Source organism: Felis catus, chromosome B1 (genome assembly GCF_018350175.1).
Source record: "Felis catus isolate Fca126 chromosome B1, F.catus_Fca126_mat1.0, whole genome shotgun sequence".
In the NCBI taxonomy this organism is placed as follows: Eukaryota; Metazoa; Chordata; class Mammalia; order Carnivora; family Felidae; genus Felis; species Felis catus.
The window spans coordinates 127,002,096-127,019,190 of record NC_058371.1 but is presented as its reverse complement, the minus strand read 5'-3'; the positions used below and the strand labels follow the sequence as shown (position 1 = coordinate 127,019,190).

The following is a 17,095-nucleotide window of genomic DNA, read 5'->3' as shown; positions in this document are numbered from 1 at the left end:
TCACGGGAAGAGTTCCTGGAGGACACTGACAGCTCCACTGGGCATAGTTAGACCAGCATGGTTCCTGCACATTAGAGAGCAATGGCGGAGTGTGGGAACATGACATGGGGAGAGCTGTAATGTTGAACTTCCATGTGACAACCATGACCTGAGAATTTCTGGATCAGCACCCATCTTTAACAGTGACCATTCCATGGCAGGAAGAAGGGAAAGCAGGAGAAGACCTATCAAACTACAGCATTTTTCTCTATATGGCATTTGGAAGAAGACTGGCCCCTGATTGACCAAAAAAATGGCCTTGGAATACTAGGACAATTCAAGAGCAGAAGGACTTTTGAGAGAAATTCTTGAATTGGTCCACAGAGGCCAATTAGTTACTAACATTTAAAAATAAGAATTTTCACATAAAATTCTCTTGGAGAAAAAAAAAAAAAGAAGAAGTGCTCTTGAAAAAAAACTTCTGCGGATCCTGCAACATGGAGCTCACATGCTAGTTATAAATTCCAGATGAGGTAAATACCAGCTGCCCTCTTCCGATGTGGTCACCACACCCCGTTTCATTCCTGACTCTCAGGTAGAGTGACACTTGCATTTTCATCACAAGCTGTGCTTTTTTATCATCATACAAGCCCTGGTTCTCGCACCCACCACTTATTTATGATACTTGGCTAGCACTGGAGCCAATGAGCTCTGTATCCTCATCTCTGTCCTTTGGATGATACTTGTCATCTCAATTTCTAATGCATATTTCCAGAATGTCCTGCTGAATGAAGCCCACCTGGTTTGTTCACCATTCTACTCCTCTACTTTCTTCTATACCAATTCACAATTGTTGCACTAATTGTTTAACTAATAAATAAGGGGCCTAGTGATTTTTGAATGATCCCCCCCAAAATTCTGCAGAAACTACAAAGCTGAACAATATAAAAAGTGATTATTGGAGAAGCCCAGGAAAAAAGACTTGCAAGTCTTCTCTTCAGTTAAACACAGACTCTCAGTTCCTTTTCTTGGCTGTGCTCTGAAAATAGGAGAGGACCCAAGAAACACCAATAATAGTAGTTGAAAATTTAACTTCTAACATGTTATTCTGATGAAAAGTAAAGCTTTTCTTTAAGAACTTGTGACTTCAGGTTGGAGGAGACGAAGGAGATGTGAGAACTAAACACAATGCGGGATCCCAGAATAGACCATTGGAACAGAGAAAGGGTATCGGTGGAGAAAATGAGGAAATTTGAATAAGGTGTTGGTTTAGTTAACACTGTTACTTCCTGGTTTAGATCACGGTACTATGTTTATGTATGATGTTACCATTAAGTGAAGCTGGGCAAAGGTTATTTTGTACCTTTGTCTAAAATAATTTCAAAGTAAAATGTTTTAAAAATTATAAAGAGATTATGCAGTTTCTCTTTTGGTGTATTTTTAAAAATGTATGTCTGTGGTCTGGAAAAGAGTCAAAGTGTCAAAAATGAACCCCTAAATAGCCCTGCGATAGTTAGGAAAAGACACCTCTACCTTCCTATAGAAATCCTCCCGTGACTGCATATACCATTCCCGTGGCATGCACTCTGTTAACAGGTGTTAGATTGCCCATGAATTGACTGTCTTTCTGGATTTCCAAGTAGCCCTATAGCCTAACCACATGTTGGATGATTGTATTACTACATTTTAGTCTCCTATTATTGACTATTTGCTTGGACCAAGCCCAAATATGGCCAATAGTTCTTGAACACTGTGTATTGTGTGTTGTACTGTAGCTCCTGTTGTGGGCCAGTTGCCCAAACACATTTCTCATCCTAATAGGAGGATCCAGCTGAGTCTGGCTGGTTTCATGTACATGACACTCTGAGAGCTACTACTTTCTCCCTCAGAGTCTCCACACGATGGTTAGTCAAATCTCTTTGCTACCAACATTGCCATCTGTTCCCCCTAGGTCTTCATTCACTCAACAAATACTTATTGAGCACCTATTATGTGTGATACACTAGAGTAAACAATGAGAATACAGAACAAAAGCATGAGAGATATTGATCTTATTTTTATGGAGCACACACCATACTTGCTGTGTGTGCTTAGAGAATAAACAGTTGGCTATTTTTTCTCTATTTCTTCCTTCTTTCTTTCCTCCCCTTCCTAGTTTTAGTTTCATTTCAGAGCTTAAACAATAATTTCTCTATTTACCAAAAATATTTTTAAAATTTTGTTTCAAATCACCAAGCTATGGTGTAAAAGAATCCTGGTTATATATAAGGTCAACTTAGCTACATTAGCATCTATAAATTTTGTTCTTGAAAAGTATTTCATGGTCAACAAGTGTCACTTGCTATATTTTGCCATCTAAAACTAAGATTTGTATATTTGTGAATATAGATGCAAAGATTTGGAGGCCTTGAGTCTTGCCCTTTTCAACAGCCTGCTTCCATGGCAACAGAACCTATTAGAAGCAACCTTGTCACCACAACTGTAGGCCCAAATAATTTTGCAGAAAAGATAAAAAGGTATGTGGCAACTCTATCTTGCTCCATTTTTTACATAAAGTAATTTCTCAGAAATATGATCAGCATTTGAAACAAGTGATTAAAAATTAAAAAGCCCTGAGAGAGAGAAAAACTCTATTCATAACAAGGATTTTGAAAGCTTAATGAAAGGTGAAGGAAACATTTTTTGCACAGTGAACAATTGATCCAAAGTTTAAAATGTGAAGATTTAGATCATCATAGGGAGACTAACATGTTCATCCATAAGAGTTTGTACTTTGAGGTCCATAAAGAGCAAAAAAAGAAGTTTATCCATTCAGGTTGAAGAAATCCTATATTTATAGTGTAATTTATTACTTGGACCAGAAAATCAAACATAAGGGCAAATATTTCATTATGTTTTTTGAACTTTGAATGTCAGAACACTTTTTTTCCAAAACCATTGTACTAACTTACTAACAGTAAACAAAATCAAATTATTTGGCCAATGAACCCCCTTCAGTGAAAAGGAAAGAATAATTTCTGTCAAAGATAATAGACACAGTCTTATCACTTGATATTCGATTTTTTTTGTAATGTAATGTAAATATTCTTTTTTTAAATTTTATTTTTTATTTTTTAAAATTTACATCCAAATGAGTTAGCATATAGTGAAACAATGATTTTAGGAGTAGATTCCTTAATGCCCCTTACCCATTTAGCCCATCCCCCCTCCCACAACCCCTCAGTAACCCTCAGTTTGTTCTCCATATTTATGAGCCTCTTCTGTTTTGTCCCCCTCCTGTTTTTATATTATTTTTGTTTCCCTTCCCTTATGTTCATCTGTTTTGTCTCTTAAAGTCCTCATATGAGTGAAGTCATATGATATTTGTCTTTCTCTGACTAACTAATTTCACTTAGCATAATATCCTCCAGTTCCATCTACATAGTTGCAAATGGCAAGATTTCATTCTTTTTGATTGCCGAGTAATATTTCATTGTGTATATATATATACCACATCTTCTTTATCCATTCATCCATTGATGGACATTTGGGCTCTTTCCATACTTTGACTATTGTTGTTAGTGCTGCTATAAACATGGGGGTGCATGTGTCCCTTCGAAACAGCACACCTGTACCCCGTGGATAAATGCCTAGTAGCGCAATTGCTGGGTCGTAGGGTAGTTCTATTTTTAGTTTTTTGAGGAACTTCCGTACTGTTTTCCAGAGTGGCTGCACCAGTTTGCATTGCCACCAACAATGCAAAAGAGATCCTCTTTCTCCACATCCTCGCCAAGATCTGTTGTTGCCTGAGTTGTTAATGTTAGCCATTCTGACAGGTGTAAGGTGGTATTTCATTTTGGTTTTGATTTGCATTTCCCTGATGATGAGTGATGTTGAGCATTTTTTCATGTGTCGGTTGGCCATCTAGATGTCTTCTTTGGAGAAGTGTCTATTCACGTCTTTTGCCCATTTCTTCACTGGATTATATGTTTTTTGGGTATTGAGTTTGATAAGTTCTTTATAGATTTTGGATACTAACCCTTTATCTGATATGTCATTTGCAAGTATCTTCTCCCATTCTGTCGGCTGCCTTTTAGTTTTGCTGATTGTTTCCTTCGCTGTGCAGAAGATTTTTATTTTGATGAGGTCCCAGTAGTTCATTTTTGCTTTTGTTTCCCTTGCCTCCAGAGACATGTTGAGTAAGAAGTTGTTGCAGGCAAGATCAAAGAGGTTTTTGCCTGCTTTCTCCTCAAGGATTTTGATGGCTTCCTCTCTTACATTTAGGTCTTTCATCCATTTTGAGTTTATTTTTGTGTATGGTGTAAGAAAGTGGTCCAGGTTCATTCTACTGCATGTCACTGTCCAGTTTTCCCAGCACCACTTGCTGAAGAGACTGTCTTTATTCCATTGGATATTCTTTCCTGCTTTATCAAAGATTAGTTGGCCATAAATTTGTGGGTCCATTTGTGGGTTCTCTATTCTGTTCCATTGATCTGAGTGTCTGTTCTTGTGATATTCGATTTTTAAAAATTATTTACAATTTAAATAGAACTTAAGTATATATACAATCAACATTTAATATTGTCTAATGTCTACAGCAATATATATACACTATGCAAATTTGAAGATTGTTTCTTATTTTGAAAAATTTGTACACATTTTATGGAGCCTTGAAGACTCTCTATTTTTGTTATGTGAATTTCAAAATACTTAAAAATACTTTCAAAATACTTAACAAATGTTAAGCAGTTTAAATTAATATATAATAAATATTCGGGGCACCTGGGTGGCTCAGTGGTTAAGGGGCCAACTTCGGCACAGGCATGATCTCACAGTTCACGAGTTGGAACCCTGAATCCAGCTCTGTGCTCACAGCTCAAAGCCTGGAGCCTGCTTCAGATTCTGTGTCTCCCTCTCTCTCTCTGCCCATCCTTGGCTTGCACTCTGTCTCTCTCTATTAAAAAAATAAACGTTAAAAACTTTTTTTTAAATAAACAAATATTCATTTAACATTTATTGTGTACTAGGGGCAAACCTGGGGAAGATGCAAAGACAAGAAAAAGCTAATCTCATCTCTTAGTTGCTTATCTGGGGGAGATTCCCTTGTAACACACAAAAAAAGGAGGCAAATAGGGGGTAATGAATAGAATATAGAGTCAGTTAGTAGTTAGACTTACAATTTAAAATTAGCATATGAGGATTTAAACTTACAACACTAGAACCAAAACTGCAACATTTTTAAATTTGCCCCAGCAGCCTACTTCATGTTAACAAACATTTAGTGCAAAAAAAAAAAAAAATCTGTTTGTATTGTCATTTTTAAATAAATGTCTTCTCTCACCAGAATGCAAGCTCCAGAAGCACAGAGACTGTGTCTGCATCCAATTTAGCATAACAACTGGCAGATAGTATATATCTCATAAGCAATTATAGACTGGCTGAGGAGAAAAAGCCAAGTGCAAGAGCTACTTTTTTGTTAAATTTCTGTTAATTTTTAATTTTAGAATTTTTACAACTTTCACTTTGAAATAACAATAAACTTACAAAACAGTTGCAAAAGTAGGACAAAGATTCCCATACCCCTTTCACCCATTATTCCATAAATGTTATATAACTCACAAAAATCAATAAATTAACATTAGAAATTAGCTTTAATAGTAGCCTAGACTATAGTCTAATTGATAGTACTTATTCAAATTTTGCCAATTTACCCACAAACATTCTCTTTCTCATTCAGGATCTAATCCACCATCACATGATGCATTTGGTTGTCATGTCACTTTATTCTCTGGTAATCTGAAACAGTTCCTTGGTCTTTCCTTGTCTTTCATGACCTTGACACTTGTAAGAATGCTAGCCAGTTGTTTCTTAGAACGTTACTCATTTGCGATTTCCCTAATGTTTTCTCATGATTAAATTCAGATTATTCATTGTTGGTAAGAATACCACAGGAGTGATGTTGTGTCCTTCTCAGTGTATCATATCGGGAGGAGTGTAGTATCAATTTATCCCATCATGGGTGACATTAAATTTATTGTATGCTAAAGATAGAGAACAGTTTTTTTTTTAACGTTCATTTATGTTTGAGAGAGAGCATGAGTGGGGGAGGGGCAGAGAGAGAGGGGGACAAAGGTCCCCGATGCAAGACTCAAATTCATGAGCCGTGAGATCATGACCCGAGCGGAAGTCAGTGTCTCAGCCAACTAAGGGACCCAGCCCCAAGAACAGCTATTTTTAAATCTTATTCTAGCAGCATTGGAGAGTCTTCCCTAGATCTAGAGACATGTTTTACTTAATCCCTCCACAAACCTTCAAAGTCCTGTGTTTTGTGTCAGGGAATAGCAGAATAATAACAGAATAAATAAATAAATAAATAAATACACACACGCGCGCGCACACACGCACGCATGCGCACACACACACAGTGCTTGCCATCGGGCGATAGACTCGGAAGTATTTACAACAAACTGTGAAAAGTACAATGCCAAATACCTAGGACGATATGGGAGTAAAGAGGAAAGTATTTGTGCCTTGATAGGAAAAATGATCGAGGAACATATCACAAAAGTGGCAACAATTTAAGAAGGGTCTTATAGGACAAATAAGCTTTTCCCTGGTGGCAGAAAGAATAGAAGTTGGTGGACCCTGATAGGCAACAACGAAGCAAGGTAATCATGAAAATATTTGCAGTAATCGAAGAATAATGAGAGATTTGATGTAGCATGTGCAGGTGAGAAAGTGACCAAAACTAGGTAGAGTGAAGCTGGGAGGTCTTGCATGCTATAAGTCTAGAGTTTACCACATAGATGCTTAATGAACCTGTGAAAGAGTTTTCATGGCAGGAGAATAAAAAGTTTTGGTGGTGGTTGCTGTTGTTTTTAAGAAAGACAAGTATGTTGGCAACGGAGAAAACAGTCTGCAGCAGAGACAAATGGGTGTTTGAGAATTTTTTAAATATGGACCAATTGTAGTAGCCCAGGTAGGCCCAGGTCCTGACCTGGAAAAGAGGCACCCCAGAATTAAAGGCAAACCATAAATACATCAGTTTTCAAGGGGGAATTGCTGCTCCATTCAGAATCATCTCAGTCCCTGAAATTGGATTAATTGGATAAACTGGTGCCAAGAACTAACATAGTCTGATGGAGACTGAAAATGTAAGAAAGAATAAAAAGTAACAAAATTGAACTTGAGTTGCTGTTAGTGAGAACTATTTAAAGATAGGCTCCCTGTGGCTAGAGCTGAATTTTTCTTCACCAACAGTGATAGCAATTGACTCAGTGCATTAACGACATTATGTGTAAAGATGAGCAGAGTCCTTCATTGTAAATGGTCGGAAGGAGTCATATAACTGGTCATAATGTCCAGAAGCATCTCTTAGTTTCTAACAGACTTCTTCTGTTGAATAATATATTATCAACTGAAATCATATAATTAATAATCTATTATCAACTGAAATAATATAGTTAATAGTTATTCTTGTCTTCTTGTCATTATTTATTAATAAATAAACAGCATGCTTAAATTGCATATTCATTTTTTAATAGTTAATGGATGCATATCTATTTTGGTTTTTCAAACGATGAATTAGTAGCAAAAAAGAAAGCAATCCATTCTGTTTTATGATATTCTGAGACTGGTTGTATTAGTGTCACCCGAATAATGGGGTAAATAATGTTATTGGAGAGAGAGAGAGAGAGAGAGAGAGAGAGAGTAGAGAGGCTGTCCTCTAGCCTTGAGAAGTAAGCTATCCTTTTGTGAGGGGGCCTGAAGAGAGGGCTGGAGGGCCAAGAACTGTGAGTGGCCCCCTGGAACTGAAAGCAGCCCCAGCCAACAGTAGGAAAATAGGGATGTTGGTCCCACAGGCATAAGGACAAGAATCCTGTCAGCAACCTGAGGGAGCTTGGAGCAGATCTTCACTTACTTGAGCCCCTGATAAGACTGCAGTGATGGTCAACAGACGGATTTCAACTTGGTGAGACCCTGGAGCAGAGACCCCAGCTATGCTGTACCTGGACTCCTAACCCATGGAAACTATGAACTAATAGATATGGATTCTTTTGAGCTATGAGCTTGTCGTAATTTGTTATGCGGTAGGGAAGATTGATACCTGGAATTACAATGCTGCCGTAACAAATCCCTAAACCAGCAGAGCAGCATTGGAACTGGGCAGTGGGGTAGAGGCTGGAGGAATTTTGAGGAGCATGCTAGGGAAAGTCTAAATCACTGTGAACACCCTGCTAATAGAAATATGGACTTCGAGGACACTGCTGCAGAGGGCTCAGAGGAGGTAGTGAGCCACGTCCTTAGAAACTGGAGAAAAGGGATCTGTGTTATATAGTGGTTAGTGATAACGTCTCTGCCTTTATGTGGAAAACAGGACTTGTAAGTAGTAAATTTGGTTATATAGTAAGGAAGAGTTTCCAACAGAGTGTTGAAGGTGCTAGCTGGTTTCTTGTTACCGCTTATAGTAAAATGCAAGAGGAAAGAAACAGATTGAAGTAAGAAGTGTAAACAAAAAGAAGCCAGGTCTGGGTGATTTGGGAAATTTTCAACCTCTTCAGATTGCAAAAGTAGCTGACATTTTCACTGTCAGGAAAGCATGTTCTAGAAAAAAAGCTAAGGTTCTGACTCCACTACCTTTTTGCTAAAAACCTCAGGTCAAAAAATTCCGAGTATTCAGTCATGCAAAAGGCTCTTTCAAGAAATGACAAGCGTCCCATACAGACCCTCGCCATCTGACCATAAGATCTCTAGGAAGCTTAAGGCCATTGTCCCTTAGCCATATAAATAAGAGGTAGAGAAAAGGTTATTTGAAAAATATCTGTAGAGGGGCGCCTGGGTGGCTCAGTGGGTTGAGCGTCCGGCTTCGGCTCAGGTCATGATCTCTCAGTCTGTGAGTTCGAGCCCCGCATCGGGCTCTGTGCTGACAGCTCAGAGCCTGGAGCCTGCTTCGGATTCTGTGTCTCCCTCTCTCTCTGCCCCTCCCCCACTCATGCTCTGTCTCTCTCTGTCTCAGAAATAAACATCAAAAAATTTTTAAAAAAGAAAAAAAAGAAAAATATCTGTAGGTATGACTTGTACTTAGTGAAAAGAACCCCTCTGAGATCCAGAGAAGACCCCCCAAAGTTCTTAAGAAAAGTATTTGAGCAGAAATACTTGCAGCTTGGACCAAAAGAGACAGAGAGCACAAAACTAAAAAAGGCTGTGAGACTCCCTAAATCATATTGCCATGAAATGGGATAATAAAACAACTCAGCTGCAAACATGTGCTACCTGTCATGAAGAAAGATTTATTCAAAGGGCAGGACCACAAAACCAGAGGATGGAGCCACGAGCCATGGAGGCCTGGAAACCCCAAGCCTTGAAGCCTAGTGGAAGAACTCTGGCTGGAGTTTGGCCAGCTGGATGTCAAGCCTCCTTCAACCAGTGACTCTTTTCACCTCGACTTCCCTTTTTTTTTGGAACTAGAATATCTTCAATTGTTACCATATGCTCATGCCTCCATTGTATGTTTGGATTGTCAGAGGCGGTTAACTGGATTGTCTTTGGTTTCACAGTCCCACAGATGGAGAAGAATTGTGCCCCAAGAACTGTACTTAGTGAACCACACTTGGGAACCTCAGCCACACCTGCACATGATTTCCCTGGACTTTGAGCTAAAGCCATCATGGGATGAGGTTCTTTTTTTTTTATCTTGTTTTATTTTTTTTTTAATTTACACCCAAATTAATTAGCATATAGTGCAACAATGATTTCAGGAGTAGATTCTTGAGAACTTGGAAGAGAGTGGATGTATTTTAAATGTGAGAGGGACATGAATTATTCGAGGCCAGAAGGCCAATTACAGCAGACACACTCGAGGAGCCCTCCATGTTAACATTCTGTAAATCACCTCTCCCTGAATGTGAATGGGACCCGTGGCTTGCTTCTAGCCAATAGGATATGACACAGGTGATGGAGGAAAAGAGAGAAATCACCTTCGATTTCTTCTATGTGTTTCATAAAGCAAATCTAAGGAGAAAAAAAAAAGATAACTTCTGAAAATTCCCGTTCATTTGCTACTTATTTTGCCTTCATTTAAACTTTCTATTTTTCTCTCCCTAAATTATAGAGCCTACATTCTTTATTTTTTATATTCTCACCTTCACTTTCAGTGATAGCCCCAAACTCTCTTTAATAGGTTGTGTAATCTTTTGTTAGCATATATATCTCAACCTAGGAAAATTCCTATGTGTGAAGGTATCTACAGACTCAATTCAATGAAGAGGGTCATGTGGCTATACCTCTGCATACAGTTATGCCCAGCCAGAGGGCATCAAGACCTGGTAGGACCTTCTACCTGATTCCATCTCATCTCTTCCTTTTCCCCTAAGCTACTAGAAAATCAGTTCTAAGTATTTTTAACTGAACCTTTGTTCAGCTACATCTTTCATGTTATTATTTAGTCTCCTTTATTTTCAAATATAGTCCATCAATGCTGAATGTTTTTTTTTAATTTTTAATGTTTATTTTTGTTTTTTAATGTTTTTTTTTTTACATTTTATTTATTTTTGATAGAGAGATAGAGCATAAGTGGGGGAAGGGGCAGAGAGAGACAGAGACACAGAATCCGAAGCAGGCTCCAGGTTCCGAGCTTTCACCACAAAGCCCGACGCAGGGCTTGAACCCACAAAGCGTGAGATCATGACCTGAGCCGAAGTCGGATGCTTAACCGACTGAGCCACCCAGGCGCCCCAAATGTTTATTTATTTTTGAAAGAGAGAGAGACAGAGATGGAACACAAGTGGGGTGGGACAGGGGTGGGGGGGCGGAGTGCAGAGACAGACAGAAACACAAAATGCAAAGCAGGCTCCAGGCTCCCAGACAGAACCCGTTGCAGGGCTCAAACTCATGAACCATGAGCTCGTGACCTGGGCCTAAGTCAGATGCTCCACTGACTGAGCCACCCAGGTGCCCCTCAGTGCTGCACCTTTTTTCTCTGACTTCCTTACAAGCATTCAGGCCCAGGCCCTGGAAAGATTTCAACTCACCCAACAATCTGAAAAAGAGAAAAACTGACTTTCTTCAAAAGAGGGTATCTGGGGGACACAAGGACCCCACATAGCTGTACAAAGGAAATCCCTGGATTAAATACATTATAAAACTAATTATAGCAAGAGAGGCACATTTCCCTTTGGTGTATTCCACAAATCCTATTCTAGAGCTTCTTTCATTGGAATAAGATGTTAGAAGAAACAACCTTTGACTGACCCACGTTTTGTGTTTCTCCTGTACCATTTTCCATCTTTTCTATCTTTTGTCTTCCTCTTCAGTTTCATCCATCCTCCATCATTCCTCATTCAAAGATTTCTTTGCAAAGCGCAAATAATAGCAACCTGATATACCTAATTCACCCAACTTTCCTATTCCAGAACCCAAATCTGTTCCTGCTTTTTAAAAAGGCCTAAATTCTATATGTGAAATAAAGTGCAATCCCCAGATGCAACATTCTGGAACTCCCACAAAAGTTTAGTAATCTTAAGCAGACCTGATTTCCACCACTATTTTAGAGGCAAATCAAAAACCTAGAGTAAAAAAGTAATTATTACTACTAAGCACCACTGTGGATAAGACCTTTATTTATATAATTTGTATATTTGGAGCATTAATAGTGAACATCATATCTAAGTAATAATTGACAAAGAAAACAAATCTATCAAAATCAGGTATAAAACACCAATAGCAATCCTAGATACTTTTATATTCTATTACTATTATATCAGCTATCTCAAAAAACATTTACACTCAACATTACTATGAAATAATGATAGTTATTAGATCTACTAATAGATATCATTATTTAGGGTGTTAATAAGAAAGCACAGGGGAACCTGGGTGTCTCAGTCGATTGGTTAAACAACTGACTCTTGGTTTTGGCTCAGGTCACAATCTCACAGATTCGTGGATTTGAGCCCTGTGTCGGGTTCCACACTGACAGTGTGGAGCCTGCTTGAGATTCTCTGTCTCCCTCTCTCTCTGCCCTTTCCCACTCATGCTGTCTCTGTCTCTCTCAAAATAAATAAACTTTTAAAAAAGCACATAAAATGCTATCACAAATATTTTGATAATTGCATTTCAATATAATAATTTTTCACTGTAATCTTGTATATTTTTCTTTATGCATAAATGCATTTTATGCATTATTCTGAAAAGGATAGCTTCTCTTCACTGCCAAAGAAGGTGCCATCATCTGAGTAACTGTGTCCCCCCCTTAAAATTCATAGGTTGAAATCCTAATGCCCAGTGTGATAGTATCAGAAAGTAGGACCTTTGGCAGGCAATTAGGTTATGAGGGTAAAGCCCTCATGAGTGGAATCAGTACCTTTATAAAAGAGAACCCAGAGAGAGCCCTTTCCATAATGTGAGGGTACAATGGGAAAGCTGTGACCCAAAAGAGAATCCTCACCCTATCACATTGTACTGTGATCTTTGACTTCCAGTCTCCAGAACCATGAGAAATAAATTTCTGTTGTTTAGAGGCTACCCAGGCTCTGGTATTTTGTTATAGCAGCCCAAATGGACAGAAAGGGGCCATGGCCATGGCACATACAAAACTCGTTAAGACTCTCCGTTAAAATATCAGGCATGAAGTACAAAGAGGGAAAATGGTATTCTTATAATCAATTAATAAATTTATAAAAATACAGAGCTCTTCAGGGACACCTGCAGGGCTCAGTCGGTTAAACATGATTTCGGTTCAGGTCATGATCTCACAGTTTGTGAGTTCAAGCACCATGTCGGGCTCTGTGCTGGTGGTGCAGAGTCTGCTTGGGATTCTCCCTCTCCCTCTCTCTCTGCCCCTCCCCTGTGCTCTCTCTCTGTCTCAAAAATTAAAAAAAATATATATATATATATGGCTCTTCAGATTTTCTGTTTCATCTTGCATAAGTTTTGGTAAGTTTTATTTTTCAAAAAATTTATCCAAGTTGTTAGATGTATTGGCATAAAGTTGCCCATATATTCTCTTATCATTCCTTTAATGTCTTTATAGATCTGTAGTGATATTCCCTCTTTATTCCTGATATACATATAATTTATGTTCTCTCTCTTTATTTCTTGATCTCTCTTGTTAGGGGCTTATCCATCCTGTTGATCTTTTCAAACAACTAGCTGTTAACATTGTTAAATCCCCCAATTGTTTCTCTAATTTCATCAATATTATACCTTTCTTCTTTTTTCATACAAATACCTTAAATCTATAAATTTCCCTCCAAGCACTGTGTTAGCTGCACTGCATGAGTTTTTGTAACTTTGTGTTTCCATTATTAGTTTAACGTAGTTCCTAAATTCACTGATGAGTTCTTCTTTCACCCATGGTTATCTATCAAAAAGACAAGAAATAAAAAAAATATTAGTAAGGGTGTGCAGAAAAGGGAGCAAACTCTTGTGCACTCTTGGTGGAAAGGTGAATTGGTGCAGCCACTGTGGAAAACATTATGAAGTTCCCTCCCAAATTAAAAATAGAATACTATACGATCCATCAATTCTACTTCTGGGTATTTACCCACTAAAAATGAAAACACTAACTCAAAAAGATATATGCACCCCACATTCATTGCAGCATTATTTACAACAGCCAAGACATGGAAACAACTTAAGTGTCCATGGATGGATGAACGGATAAAGTAATTATGATATATCATAGATACAGATACAAATACAGATACAGATACAGATACAGATATATAGATAGATATAGATATATAGATATAGATATAGATATAGATATAGATATAGATATAGATATGTTTTCTAACTAGTTTAATAAAAGAGAATTATTATTAAGAAATAACATTTTGTGGGACCCCTGGGTGGCTCAGTTGGTTAAGCATCCGACTCTTGATATCAGCTGTCATGATGTCGTGGCTGTGAGATGCAGCCCTCCCTCAGGCCCCACGTCGGGCTTTGCACTGAGTGTGGAACCTGCTTAAGATTCTCTCATCCTAGGGGTGCCTGGGTGCCTCAGTCGGTTAAACATCTGACTCTTGATTTTGGCTGAGGTCATGATCTCACGGTTTATGAGTTTGAGCCCATATCAGGCTCTGCATGTAGCCTATTTGGGATTCTCTCTCTTTCCCTCTCTCTCTCTCTGTCCCTCTCCTGCACTCACACTCTCTCTCTCTCTCAAAATAAATAAATAAACATTTGAAAAAATTGAAAAAAATTCTCTCATCCTCTCCCTCTGCCCCTCCCCCACTCATGCTCGCTCTCTTTCTCAAAATAAAATAAAAAACATTTAAAAAAGGAGTTAACATTTTGCTGCAAGCTAACTAATGTATTTGATCTCTAATATGCTAAATGTTTCTACTTGATTGCCTTGCATTTGTTGCATGAATGGCGTCTGATGAATGAAATATTGATAATGGTAATGCATATAATACTTCATGTTTCAAATATTCTTCTAAGTGCTTTCTATGTATTATCTCAGTGAATTTTCACATTACCGTACAACTCAGGCAGTAGTTTTATAGACAAATAATTATCATTTTATAAATGAGTAAACTGATGGGGCGCCTGGATGGCTCACTCGGTTGGGCATCCGACTTAGGCTCAGGTCATGATCTTGCAGTGAGTTCAAGCCCCGCGTCGGGCTCTGTGCTGACCCCTGGGAGCCTGGGGCCTGCTTCGGATTCTGTGTCTCCCTCTCTCTCTGCCCCTCCCCTGCTCATGCTCTGTCTCTCTCTGTCTCAAAAATAAATAAAAACATTAAAAAAAATAAATGAGTAAACTGAGACCCAAGGAGCTTAAGTAGTGTGCACAAATTACACAGGTAGTATATGGTGGAATTTAAGAGCCCATACATACAATCATTATGCTATAATGCTTTTTTGGTAATGTTTATTTTTGAGGGACAGAGCACAAGTGGGGGAGGAGCAGAGATAGAGAGGGAGACACAGAATCTGAAGCAGGCTCCAGGCTCTGAGCTGTCAGCACAGAGCGTGATGCGGGACTCAAACCTACAAGCCATAAGATCACGACCTGAGCCAAAGTCGGACGCTTAACCAACTGAGCCACCCAGGTGCCCCAATGCTATAATGCTTTTTAAAAATACAGATCTTTGTCTCTGCCACTAGCTTGGATCATTACCACAGAAACACTGTTATTTACATAGCTACATGTGTCTAATTTTGACTAATTTTTAATGTGCTATGTGAAGTTAATAGTAAAGAGAAGTAAATAAACATTGTAACGATGGAATTTTATTAAATAGAATAGCTTAATTTCAGAATCAAAGTTTGTCTCATAATTTGTGACTTTTTCAGTATGTATGATTGACATACCAGAAATTCCTTAAGCATTAAAGTGAGCTCCAGCAGCCTCAAACCTGTAGCACTCTCTTTTTTGCTGTAGTTTCTTATCTGCAAGGCGAGAAAATTAGATTCAATATGATTAGTGCATACTCTTAAATAGTTACATTATTTTTTGTTATTATCTTAACTTTTATCATTGAAAAAAAAAAAACCCTCTTTCTTCCTCCCTCCCCCCTCCATGTTTCTATCTCAGCTGTTTGCTCTTATCATAAACATGACATGCTGTAAGACATGAACAAGTGTGTACTTAAGCAAAATAGTTATTTCCTTAACTTGACTCACCAAGGCACCCTAGAGATTAATACTCTTGTGATTTCACAGGTCTCTTGCGCATGTGAATTTCCATGAGATTCTATTCAACTAGGGTAACTAAGAAGAAAGAACAATGTTCCTCTATACAAGGTGGGTTTTGCATTGTCCCACACATAGCCTGCTGATGGCCGTGGGATGGCAAAGTCATCTTCATTAGACGGAATTTAATAGTGAATCAAAGTTCTTGTGGAGAATAGACTGATCTAAACTTTAGCCTCCCTTGGGTCCTGCTGAAAGATTAGAGGGAAAGAGTAGGGCCTTAGTAAGTTGAATGTATCAGATTGTTTTTCACTAATAGTTCTCTTGTAAAACTCTGAAAACCACCCAGTTTAACCCTTAAAAAAGGGGGGGAAAGCAAAAGGAGTGGTGGAGGGGAGGGGAGGAAACTCAGGTAGCATACCACAGGCATTGATTTTTGAGATGTTCTGTTTTCCCAGTAGCAAATTCCACAGTTTGGAGTATGTGCACATGACCAAACTTTGTCTATCAAAAGGAAAACAGTTTTCTTGCTACATATAATCGCCCCTGCCATATGTCACAATGCTGTAATTTCATAGGGTTTACAAAATTTAATTGCCTTTCATTTTTGCTCTATGATTAGAGATTCTAAGACTCAATCCAAGAATGCAGTTATGTGATAAAATCTTTTCACAAATATCCTGAATCCAGGAAGAGTTACAGGTAGAAGAAAAAAGAGAAGCCAGCACAGGTAAAATGTATCAACCAGCACCTGTAGGGCAGGATCAGACATAGTTAACAAGAAAAAAGGAAGGAGAAACAAATGTGTTAGGTGATCTTTAGTTTAAAGAAATCTCTGTTGGGCAACTGGGCATTTTGCTCCTTGCCTTTTATTTCCAACTTCCTTTCAAAGAATTCGTTAAGTGAAAAGAGAGATGATGGCAGCTCAGTATATCAAAGCTCAGTTATCAGTTGGCTTATTCTAGTATCTTTGGTCTTTTGTGGATGCCTTATGATGTGTTGTACGGTAACACTGGAAAGTCAATCTCATACCAGCGATTGCCACATGAACGTTAAGGAGTCTGAAAAAAAAAAATCACAAAATAGAAATAGTTGCTGTCTCAGGTATAAAGTGGCACTGATAAGAATGAATGTATCCAAAAAGATTTGGGTAGGTTTCTTTTTTCTTTTTTTGGAGGGAGGGGTGCAAAAGAGATTGACTTATTATTCAGTAGGGTGAGAAGGAAAGTCTAAGAGAAAGAAAAAGACATAATAGAGACTGCTCCATTGTCAACTCTTTCAGGATTGGCCCTGAGCATGTTGTCCTGGGCACGGACAGAAGTAAAAAGCTTACTACTACTCCGAAGAGATCTGTTTCCTTTATGTAACATCTTTAGTCTTAAAAATTCACGAGAGCTATTACAATTAAACTTTTCCTTAAAATCAAAGTACACTTCTTGGGGGATAAAGGTACTTTTCCTAAATCTGTAATAGGAAGACTTTAGAAACTCTTGAAA

General features: G+C 38.3%; 1 long non-coding RNA gene across 3 annotated transcripts in view; it reads right to left on the bottom strand.

Moving 5' to 3' along the window:
* Window positions 1-17,095, bottom strand: part of LOC102899731 — a 230,005-nt gene that overhangs the window by 26,145 nt on the left and 186,765 nt on the right. For 2 of the 3 annotated variants that reach the window (XR_006596934.1, XR_006596932.1), the window contains exons 8-9: window positions 15,279-15,356; window positions 13,187-13,318 (exon numbers count right to left, since the gene is read on the bottom strand). This is a non-coding gene — a long non-coding RNA (uncharacterized LOC102899731). Of the gene's footprint in view, window positions 1-9,054; window positions 9,970-13,186; window positions 13,319-15,278; window positions 15,357-17,095 lie in introns of those variants that run through there. The other variant, XR_006596933.1, reaches the window with a different exon arrangement.